The sequence below is a fragment of the Lycium ferocissimum genome, chromosome 10 (genome assembly GCF_029784015.1).
Source record: "Lycium ferocissimum isolate CSIRO_LF1 chromosome 10, AGI_CSIRO_Lferr_CH_V1, whole genome shotgun sequence".
NCBI lineage: Eukaryota > Viridiplantae > Streptophyta > Magnoliopsida > Solanales > Solanaceae > Lycium > Lycium ferocissimum.
The window spans coordinates 63,371,165-63,383,950 of record NC_081351.1 but is presented as its reverse complement, the minus strand read 5'-3'; positions in this window follow the sequence as shown (position 1 = coordinate 63,383,950).

Here is a 12,786-nt window from a genome sequence, read left to right as displayed (position 1 = left end):
TTTGGATTCTTAGATCAATCAAAATAAAATACATGGTAAAACTTCCAAAATCTTTTTGTCGTTTCTCAAATTAAACACAATCTGTAAGCGTAAGGACTCTGTAACATAATGTACAATAAAAGCATATCGGCTAGTGAAGCTATTTTCAAAACTGACACTCTAGACCCATGACTCTGTCTGCAAAGTCTCTAACTTTGATCAAACTGCACAAAGACCCATACTCCGACTCGACAAGACTCCGTAACAAATGGAGTCTACTAACTCCGCCGGGACGTCTTCTCGTAATGGCTTCTACTCATCGGGTGTGTACCGCGCGGCATGAAACGCGGCGCCCACAAAAAGGGGCGTCGCGCACGAGCAATGTGCGAGTATGTAAGGCATAAACAATAACATGGTGAGGGATATACATATGAGCAATAATCATGTGGAAACATAGGACATATCCAGTGGCAGAAGAGTAACCTGTACATATGAATGCCGCTTAAGGCAGGTGCCATGCATGCTTAATGCTGCGGAGCGTGCAGCCCGATCCACATATATATATCATGTACGTATTCTTTCTTGGAAAACATCTCATTTTCATATATAAAGAAAATAGAACATACCATATTGCCGAGGCGTCGGCTCCGATCCATTTAACCACTTATCCTGCGTCCGGGCATCCCGCGTCATGCAGTACCAACTGATCAGGTGGATAGCGTCTATAGCGCTCTGGCCCTTTTTCCCATCTTCCCCATATACATATACATATATAATATAATAGCATGCATGAGAGCCAAGGAAAGTCATCTCCGTCCATCGGAGTGACGTAAGGTCGGTAACCTCCGCTTATGTTACGGAATAGCTATGGGCGTCGTGTCTCAACTTGAAGGGACAATTAATATAAGGCGAGATTAACGGATGGAGAGTAACATCATGAGAAAGCATAGAATAGGATCATAAGACATCGTTTCATATACTTGGAATCTTTAAAATAGCCACTATCCATAAATAGAGTTGAAAAAAAATCAAGAAATAGCTTAACATTCTCATATTGTCATATTCGTGGCAGGAACTTATCCTTGACATATTCGTTGTCATTATAAAATCATATTCGTCGTTTTAGTCATAAAAGCTCTCAACCTCTTGAAACTTGGTTTTTGAAAAATATGGACATTTTGAAAAACAAGTATGAACTTAGGAAAAGACTTATACCTTAGAGTCATAGGCTTCTAATTTTTGCAAGCAAGGAAGATATAAGAGCATTTAAAACATTATATCGTGGGAATCATGCCTTTGGAAGAAAAGAGACGAGCCTCACATACCTGTGCCGCGCCTTATTAGCTACGCTTATCCGTCCAACTTGTTAGTCTACATTTAAGAAAATTGACGAAATCATTAGATTCATCATCATATACTTGTCTCGGTCCTTCAAACACATTTACTCATGGTCTGCCGAAATTTCGGCAGCACCTCCCCTGTAATTACACCGTCCCCGAGAATCTTACTCGGCCCAAATCATCAACAACAAACCCGAGAATGGAACTCGGCCAAACCAATAGCAATGCTAGCAATTATTCTAGCAATACTTCAATATTCAATTCAATTCACAAAACATTCAAGCAACCCAAACTATAGGCCACTCCACCCGAAATCTTCCAACTACATTTGGAGCATGAATGACACATTTTCCTCTTCCGAATTCATAAACTATATCAATACTTCCATACGTTAGCAACATTATTTTCATCAAAACAAGAAATTCTCTTTATTTCACATTAGTTCCCAAAACAGCCCACACAATTTATAACTTCAATTTGAGCCATCGAGCCTTCGTTTTCATCACATAATCCATAACAAACAACAACCAAAATACTAAATAAAATTTATTCATCATACCTACACCAACCACATATACACGGCCACAACACAACTTCACTCCCAAGTTACCAAACCTTCATTCAACATCATGGAATCCACAACACAACAATAATTGAACTACTAAATAAATTCAATCAATTTTTCACACACACACACACCCCATTCGGCCACACCACACACATGCATATTTCATGAGTTTCATTCTTTTCCACATGCTACAATATTCACAAATCATCTATAGCACATAAAAAGGTTGATTCTTACCTTGTTCCTTCAACTTCTTCACTTGACCATTGTTATGAACTTGCAAGCATAGATGTTTTTCTTGCTCCAATAGGTACTCCACTTTGCTAGGGACCTTCCAATTAATGGAAATACTTGAAGGAAATAATTTTTTGATCAAATATTTCAAGGCTTCCTCTTTTTTTTTTTTTTTTTCTCCTTTGGCCGTCCCCTCTCCCTCTCTCTTTTCTTTTTTTTTCTTCTTTCTTTCTCTCTTTCTCTAAGTTTCTTGAATTAAAGGATGACCCTTCATATATATATATATATACTTAGCCTCTTCCACTAGCATATAAGCATATGGCCCTTTTTTTCCATTTTTCTAGAATTTTCTTCTTCTTAAAAAAATATAGATGACTTAACTCTTGCCATGTACACTTTGGTCCCTATATATTCATCACATGGTCATCTTGGAAATTTCAAGAATTTTCTTGAATATTTGTGAAATTACCATTTTACCCCTAGGCTTCCATAATATTACCATGAACTACTTTGCGAATTTCCCCTTTTTATCCTTAGCCTTTTCCAATATTTCCCTACTAATAATATTCATAAACAATACTCATAAACAACTTATGCATTGAAATAATTTTGGAAGTAGTCTTGCCTTTAACTTCTCGCAATTGTCCCGAATTATCCAAACGTACGAAATACGGGTCATAACATCCTCCCCTTTAGAACATTCGTCCTCGAATGTTCAACTGATCTTATGGGGTCTCGTAGCACCTCGGGGGGGGAGGGGGGGTTCCTTTCATAACTGTCCTTTCCTTCATGCTCACTCCTTAACTTTTACCTTATTTCTCTTATGGTCGAACTCCTCGGTCTTTACACGAGTCCTCATTTCGTGTCGTAGGTTTCCTAATCCTTCGCACCAACTCGTTCCTACTTCCTTCACGTACTCACTTGAAAGGCCGATATGCTTTAAACTCGGTTCCGGCTACCGAGTTTCCTTCATTTCGACTTGAAGCCCATAATACATTCTCCCCCCCTTTAAGGGGGTTCCTTATATGCCAACAGTCCTTTTATGAAGTCTTTGTTTATACCTTATTCCGCATTTCTCTTTCCAACTCTGCACATAACATATCGAAACTTCTTATCCCAAGTTCTTCTTTTACTTTCTGCCTATGTCATCATTTTGTCCCCTTTTCCATACTCTTTCGTCCACTATTCGTCCTTTCACTTGCTTAACTCACTTACTCATAATTCCTCTTTAACTGCGCGTCTGTGCTGTAGTTGTACGTCCATATTTCGCAAGTGTTCCGCTACTTTTATTCTTAGCACAGAATCCTTACAATTTTCGCTCTCTCTTCATCCTTATTCATCGGGTCTTTAACTATATTTGTGATGCTATAACCGAGCGGTCTCCTATGCACGTTCCCTTCATTTTATTTTATTTCCGCTAAGATCAAATCCCTCAGACCTCACATGAATTCTTATTCCACACCTTCAACTTCCACTCGACAATGTCGATCCATTACCTTCATATACCCTTCAATACCGAAGTCTTATAACATCGTCACTAAACCTAGTCATTCCTTCTCTTACTTCACATTTCCTTGTCGCGGTTACTATTCCTTTAGCCTCACTTATTGCAATTAGTTCTCGAATTCCATACATTCCTCTCATTTCCTCTTTCCACATACCTACTTTGAGTTCTTACTCAAATAGTCTCGCGCTTTGCTGGTAATTTCCCTCAGGAGCTCCACTTACTGAGGTTTCCTACCTTTCACCCCCTTTCGACAGTTTAATCTCTTCATTTTCCATCTACTCACTCTTTTTTTTTTCCAACTATCGTCATATTAGAATTTCCAACCTCAACCTATAGTAGAATAATAACAGCTTACTTTGCAACACTTGTACCATTTACTCTTGCTGTCACTCGAACTTCGGTACCCTTACTCGATTGATGCCTTTTGTACCGTAACTTCGGTTGCTGGGATTCAGAGGTCCACTGATACAATCATGTATGGGATATCCTATACCTTCATATATATATATATACAATTCGTCGTCAACTAGCCCATAAAATACGTCCAAATGCTGTTCAAGCCTATCTTAATTCCAGGGCTGTGATGCACTTCCTCTCTCTTCGTCGAGCAAGTCTGCCTCGTCCTACGCATCTTCTTATGGTCTCCAACCATCCCATACGCTCTAGTTTCCCTTAGGCTACCCTAACTTCTCATTTGTCGCTTAGATCTGAATATATCGAATTTCTCGCATACTTCCCTGTAATTGCTCCCACTCCGAGCACGCTTAACCTCGAAACTTTGGTGGAATCCGTGTCTTAATCCGATATAATCGCGTCCACTTCCTCGTATGACCTTTATTACATGTTCTCCGAGCAAGTTGAAGCCTTACATTTCGAAACATTTTCGTAACACGTCCTTTCTTTTACAAATACCGTTTTACCCTTTTCACTTCCTGATGTTCACTTTCCACCTGTACACGACTACTTCCTGTCCTGGGCCTCCAGATTCCCGAGGGTAGTGATCGCACCTTTATCGCCATGCCAAATCCATAACCTTTCTGAAACGTCGCACCTCGCTTATTCTTTGGTTTATCGTATTTTCTTTCCGCGCTTCTTCCTCTTAGACGTACCCATTCTGGTAGGGCCTCCTTTATCATTCTCACTATTCAAATCGTACACAGCAAATATTAACAATACCTTACAGGCATTCACATGTATACGACACATCTTAGCCATCCAGAACCTCCAGTTTCAATGACAGAACAGAATATCAATACCTACCCCTGTAACTTTCCGTATCGCTCCTCACTTTCTCCCGTCGTAGGTAAAACTTGTATAAAGGATTTCACTTTCCTGTGACTTGACTCTATCGCACGATCAGGGATAGAAAGAAGGTCAACAATCCCTAGATGCCCCACAGCCTCCTGTTTATAAATGTGGCCGGCTTCACACCCATAAACAGGACTCTACTGGACACGACTTTGCAGACAACCCTTAGACCGACCCGCTCTGATACCACTTTGTCACACCCAGACCTTACTAGGGTGTGATGGGCACCCGACCCCATATTCGGAGCCGAGCGAACCCACTGACTCTTATTACGTACATACTTTCTTTGGATTCTTAGATCAATCAAAATAAAATACATGGTAAAACTTCCAAAATCTTTTTGTCGTTTCTCAAATTAAACACAATGTAAGAGTAAGGACTCGCAACATAATGTACAATAAAAGCACATCGGCTAGTGGAGCCATTTTCAAAGCTCGACACTCTAGACCCACGACTGCGTCCGCAAAGTCTCTAACTTTGATCAAACCGCACAAAGCACCCATACTCCGACTCGACAGACTCCCGCAACAAATGGAGTCTACTAACTCGCCGGGACTTCTTCGTAATGGCTTCTACTCATCTGGTGTACCTGCGCGGCATGAAACGCAGCGCCCACAAAAAGGGGCGTCAGTACGAGCAATGTACTGAGTATGTAAGGCATAAACAATAACATGGTGAGGGATATACATATGAGAAATAATCATGTGGAAACATAGGACATATCTGTGGCGGTAAGAGTAACCGTACATATGAATGCCGCTTAAGGCGGGTGTGCCATGCATGCTTAATCTTTGCGGAGCGTGCAGCCCGATCCACATATATATATCATGTACGTATTCTTTCTTGGAAAACATCTCATTTTCATATATAAAGAAAATAGAACATACCATATTGCCGAGGTGTCGGCTCCGATCCATTTAACCACTTATCCCGCGTCCGGGCATCCCGCGTCCGGGACGATATCATGTCATGCAGTACCAATTGATCAGGTGGATAGCGTCTATAGCGCTCTGGCCCTTTTTCCCGTCTTCCCCATATACATATACATATATAATATAATAGCATGCATGAGAGCCCAAGGAAAGTCATCTGTCCATCGGAGTGACGTAAGGTCGGTAACCTCCGCTTATGTTATGGAATAGCTATGGGCGTCGTGTCTCACCTTGAAGGGACAATTAATATAAGGCGAGACTAACAGTGGAGAGTAACATCATGAGAAAGCATAGAATAGGATCATAAGACATCGTTTCATATACTTGGAATCTTTAAAATAGCCACTATCCATAAATAGAGTTGAAAAAAAATCAAGAAATAGCTTAACATTCTCATATTGTCATATTCGTGGCAGCAACTTATCCTTGACATATTCGTTGTCATTATAAAATCATATTCGTCGTTTTAGTCATAAAAGCTCTCAACCTCTTAAAACTTGGTTTTTGAAAAATATGGACATTTTGAAAAACAAGTATGAACTTATTAGGAAAAGACTTATACCTTGGAGTCATAGGCTTCTAATTTTTGCAAGCAAGGAAGATATAAGAGCATTTAAAACATTATATCGTGGGAATCATGCCTTTGGAAGAAAAGAGACGAGCCTCACATACCTGTGTCGCGCCTTATTAGCTACGCTTATCCGTCCAACTTGTTAGTCTACATTCAAGAAAATTGACGAAATCATTAGATTTATCATCATATACTTGTCTCGGTCCTTCAAACACATTTACTCATGGTCTGCCGAAATTTCGGCAAGACCTCTCGTAATTACACCGTCCCGAGAATCTTACTTGGCCCAAATCATCAACAACAAACCCGAGAATGGAACTCGGCCAAACCAATAGCAATGCTAGCAATTATTCTAGCAATACTTCAATATTCAATTCAATTCACAAAACATTCAAGCAACCCAAACTATAGGCCACTCCACCCGAAATCTTCCAACTACATTTGGAGCATGAATGACACATTTTCCTCTTCCGAATTCATAAACTATATCAATACTTCCATACGTTAGCAACATTATTTTCATCAAAACAAGAAATTCTCTTTATTTCACATTAGTTCCCAAAACACCACACAATTTATAACTTCAATTTGAGCCATCGAGCCTTCGTTTTCATCACATAATCCATAACAAACAACAACCAAAATACTAAATAAAATTTATTCATCATACCTACACCAACCACATATACACGGCCACAACACAACTTCACTCCCAAGTTACCAAACCTTCATTCAACATCATGGAATCCACAACACAACAATAATTGAACTACTAAATAAATTCAATCAATTTTTCCACACACACACACCCCATTCGGCCACACCACACACATGCATATTTCATGAGTTTCATTCTTTTCCACATGCTACAATATTCACAAATCATCTATAGCACATAAAAAGGTTGATTCTTACCTTGTTCCTTCAACTTCTTCACTTGACCATTGTTATGAACTTGCAAGCATAGATGTTTTTCTTGCTCCAATAGGTACTCCACTTTGCTAGGGACCTTCCAATTAATGGAAATACTTGAAGGAAATAATTTTTTGATCAAATATTTCAAGGCTTCCTCTTTTTTTTTTTTTTTTTTCTCCTTTGGCCGTCCCCTCTCCTCTTTTTTTTTTTTTTTTCTTCTTTCTTTCTCTCTTTCTCTAAGTTTCTTGAATTAAAGGATGACCCTTCATATATATATATATATATATACTTAGCCTCTTCCACTAGCATATAAGCACATGGCCTTTTTTTCCATTTTTCTAGAATTTTCTTCTTCTTAAAAAAATATAGATGACTTAACTCTTGCCATGTACACTTTGGTCCCTATATATTCATCACATGGTCATCTTGGAAATTTCAAGAATTTTCTTGAATATTTGTGAAATTACCATTTTACCCCTAGGCTTCCATAATATTACCATGAACTACTTTGCGAATTTCCCTTTTTATCCTTAGCCTTTTCCAATATTTCCCTACTAATAATATTCATAAACAATACTCATAAACAACTTATGCATTGAAATAATTTTGGAAGTAGTCTTGCCTTTAACTTCTCGCAATTATCCCGAATTATCCAAACGTACGAAATACGGGTCATAACACCTTCGCATGTGTGTACAGGTTTGAGGTTTGGCCAGTGCATTGCATTGCATTGCATATGCATTTCACTCTCACATCCATTATTCATTGATAAGTTTTACTTGGTATTGATATTGAGATGATTTCATTGTTGATTAGTTCATTAATGTACTTGTTTGCTTACACGTACACTTGTTGATTCTTTCTTCATATATGTGAACTAACTGTTATCGGCCTATGATACCTACCAGTACATGGTGTTTATATTGATACTGTCTTGCTATACTCCTTTTTGAGTGCAGAGTTTGCTACAGGATCCACATCAGCACCTCGAGAGTGATTCCCGAGGCTCCCATTGCGAGTTTCCAGGGTGAGTCATGTTCCAGATCCGCAGCCTGAAAAGCTTTTCTTTTATGATAGCTGTCCTTTGTTTCGAGATAGCATTTCAGAGATCTATGTATTTCTCATATTCAGACTTATGGTAGATTTGTAGTAGCTCTTGTACTGTACTTAGACTAGATTTTTGGGGCATTTTTAGTATTATTTCACACGTAGTAGTACTTAAATATATTGGAACAGCTTCTACATTTCTGTTTCTTATGAATATGCTTAAAATGAATGTTAAATAAAGGAAGGGTTTTCCCACTAGGGGGTTAGCGTGGGCGCCCACTCGACTCACTAGTTGGGCGTGAAAAGTTGGTATCAGAGCCCTAAGTTACCCGGTCTTATAAGTACAAGAGCATGTCTAGTAGAGTCTTGCAAATCTGTATGATAAGCTCTATACCTATCTACGAGAGGCTATAGGAAATTTAGAAAACTTTAAATTCTTTCATTCTTTCGTGATACTTTATTCAAATTAGTATCTAGGATATTCTAAATGGTATATGATTTCACTTATACTCTCTTACAGATGGTGAGGACCCGTGATACCATCACGAGGGTTGAGGTACCCGAGTCTGCTGCTGGGGCGGAAGCATGAGGACGAGGCCGAGCGAAAGGCTGTGGCCGTGGTGCAGCACCATCCAGGGGTAGGGCCCCTGCGGTTGGTCAGAGAAGTGCTAGATCCTTATCACCAAAGCCAGAGCATCAGTCTGAGCATGAGCCCATAGATGAGGAAGAGCTGGGATCGGGCCAGACTCAGCCCGAGGTGATTTCTACTCCGGTGCTTTAGGATACCATGGTCTGTATTTTGCACTATCTTGATGGGATACATGTGGTGGGTGGCTATCCAGCCACTCCAGGAGGGTCACAGACTAGAGCGAGAGCACAGACTCCCAAGCAGGGCAAGACTCAGGGGATGTAGCCTACTGCTACTACTGCTCCATGTATCGATGAGATACCAGTACCTGCATGTGCTCCTAGGCGTGTTGCCGGCCCAGCTATGACTGTTGTAGATCAGGAGATTTTTTCCAGATTTATTAAGATAGAGGCACCGAAGTTCCTTGGTGCTCCATCTGAGAATGCCTATGAGTTTATATTGACAATCATGAGATGTTTTACAAGACGGGTATTGTTGATTCGCATAGGGTGGATTATGTATATTATCAGTTTCGAGGGGATACTAAGGTGTGGTGGAGGTCTTTTGTCGAGTGTCGGCCAGTTGGGTAGCCTCCATTGTCTTGGATTCAGTTTCATCTGGCGTTCTTGGAGAAGTAGGCCCCCCTCATTCTTAGGGATATGAGGAAAGACGAGTTTGACATCTCGGAGCAGAGGGGTTTTTCTATTGCTGAGTAGGAGGCCCGATTGCTTTCCCTGGCTAGCTATCTTTGTTCAGTTGATTCCTACCGAGGTCGAGAGGGTTAGGAGGTTTGTCAGGGGATTGATACTCCTGTTGCACTTGGCTTGTCTTTAGCTTATTGCCATAGGGTGTTCTTTGCAGTCCGTGGTAGATCATGCTATGAGGGTGGAGTTGGCTAGGCTCCGAGCACACAGTGGGGGTAGCGACAAGAGGGCTCATCAGTTTGGAAGTTTTAGTGATTATGCTTCTAGAGGTGGGGGCCAGTCAGGCAGAACTAACCAGCATTATCGAGGCCGCCCTATCGAGTCAGCACTCCAGGCTTCAGCTAGTGGTCCTTCGAGACAAAGTGGTAACAGTGCTGGGCAGACTTCTAGGGGTTTCTTTTCTCAACTTGCAGACCATGGTAGTTATACCGATTCAAAGTGGTAACAGTGCTAGGAAGACTTCTAGGGGTTTCTTTTCTCGACTTGCAGACCATGGTAGTTATACCGATTCTTCGAATTTTGTGTCATAGCCTCGAGAGGTTAGATGCTATGAGTGTGGTGACTTGGGCCACTTTTGCAGAGAGTTTCCTAGCCTTATATCAAGTGAGGCCCAGCAGGTTTCCAGATTTCAGACTCTCAGTACTCCAACACACTCAGCCAACAAGAACGGACATTCTAGTAGGGGCGGCGCTCCTACAGGCCGCGGTGATCCTCAGTCTGCTCGAGGTGGTTATTAGCCCGGTAGAGGCGATTCTCAGCGTTCTAGTAAAGGAGCTCAGTTAGGCCAGAGTGGCCGAGGTGAAGCGCATGCCTTCCCTGGTAGACCAGAGGCGAAGGCTTCTGATGCAGTCATCACAGGTACCATTTCTGTTTGTCATCGGGAAGCTTCGATTTTATTTGATCTGGGTTCTACCTTTTTATATGTGTATACCTACTTTTCTACTGGATTGGACGTGACTTGTGATATTCTTGATGTGCCCATATGTGTGTCAACTCCGGTTGGAGATTCTGTGATAGTAGATCGAGTCTATCAAGCTTGTGTAGTTACTTTTATGGGCTATGATACGTGGGTAGACTTGGTGATCCTTAGTATAGCAGACTTTGATATTATCTTGGGCATGAATTGGTTATCTCTATACCATGTGATCTTAGACAGTCACACCAAGACAGTCACGTTAGCTATGCCCGGTATTTCGCATTTTGAGTGGAAGGGTACTCCCAGCCCTACTCCTAAGAAGATCATCTCGTACCTCCGAGCGAAGAGTTTAGTGGATAGAGGATGTTTAGCCTACTTGCCTCATAGTCATGATACGGATGTGGATACTCCTTCCTTAGAATGTGTTCCTATAGTTGTGAGTTCACGGAGGTCTTTCCCACAGACTTTCCTGGTGTTCTGCCTGACCGTGACATTGATTTCTATATTGATTTAGGGCCAGGAAATCTACCTAGTTCTATTCCACCTTACCGTATAGCTCCAGCCGAGTTGAGATAGTTGAAGGAACAGTTGCAGGATCTGCTGAGCAAGGGGATCATTTGTCCTATTGTTTCCCCTTGAGGTGCTCCCGTGCTATTTGTGAAGAAGAAAGATAGTTCTATGCAGATGTGTATCGATTATCGGCAATTGAACAAGGTTACTTTTCAGAACAAGTATCCGATACCCTGCATAGATGACTTATTCGATCAGCTTCAGGGTACGTCGGTCTTCTCTATAATCGACTTGAGGTTTGGGTATCATCAGTTGAATATCCGAGTGGAGGATACTTCGAAGACAGCCTTCAGAACCCGTTATGGTCATTATGAGTTTTTGGTTATGTCGTTCGGGCTTACCAATGCCCCTGCAGTGTTCATGGATTTGATGAATGGGATTTTTAAGCCGTATTTGTATTCGTTCATGATTGTGTTCATTTATGACATCTTGGTTTATTCTCGAAGTAAGGAAAAGCATGAGAAGCACTTGAGGATTGTCGTTGGTCTATTGAAGAAAAAGAAGTTGTATGCCAAGTTTTCTAAGTGTGAGTTTTGGCTCGGTTCTGTGGCATTTGTGGGCCATATTGTGTCTAAAGATGGGATTAGGGGTTATCCCAAGAAGATTGAGGCTGTTAGGGATTGGGCGAGGCCTACCTCAGTTACTGAGATTCGTAGTTTTGTGGGCCTTCCAAGCTATTATCGCCGGTTTGTGAAAGGGTTTTCTTCGATTGCTTCGCATTTGACCTGGTTGAATTAGAAGAATGTTCCTTTCTAGTGGTCCGACGAGTGTGAAAAGAGGTTTTAAAAGCTTAAGGATTTGTTGACTTGAGCCCCCATTTTGGCATTACCCGTGAAGGGTAAGGAATGCAGTGTATATTGTGATGCGTCTCACATCGGTTTGGGTTTTGTGTTGATGCAGAAGGAAAAGGTAATCGTGTACGCTTCGAGGCAATTGAAGGTTCATGAGAAGAATTACCCCACTCATGACTTATAGTTGGCGGCGGTAGTCTTTGCATTGAAGATTTGGTGCCATTATTTCTATGGGGTCCACTTTGATATGTTTATCGATCATCGCTGTCTTCAACATGTGTTAAATTAGAGGGATGTCAATTCGAGGCAACGTAGATGGATGGAGTTTCTTAAGGATTATGATATCACCATTCTTTACCATTTTGGCAAGGCAAATGTGGTAGCTGATGTGTTGAGCCGAAAGGCAGTGAGTATAGGTAGCTTAGCTTGTCTGGTTCTTCAGGAGCGTATTTTGGCCATAAAGGTTCAGACTTTGGCTAATAGTTTTGTGAGATTGGATATTTTGGAACCTAGCAAGGTTCTGGCTTATGTTGAGGCTAAATCCTCTCTCTTGGAACAGATTAAGCCCCAGCAGTTTGATGATGTAAAGTTGTGTAAAATTCGGGATAAGGTGTTGAATGGCGAGACCAAGGAAGCCATGCTTGATAGTGAGGGTGTCTTGAGGATTAAGGGGAATATTTGCGTTCCTCGTGTGGGAGGTTTGATTTGTTTGATATCTGGAGAGGCTCACAGTTCCAGATATTCTATTCATCCGGTTGCAACAAAGATGTATCGTG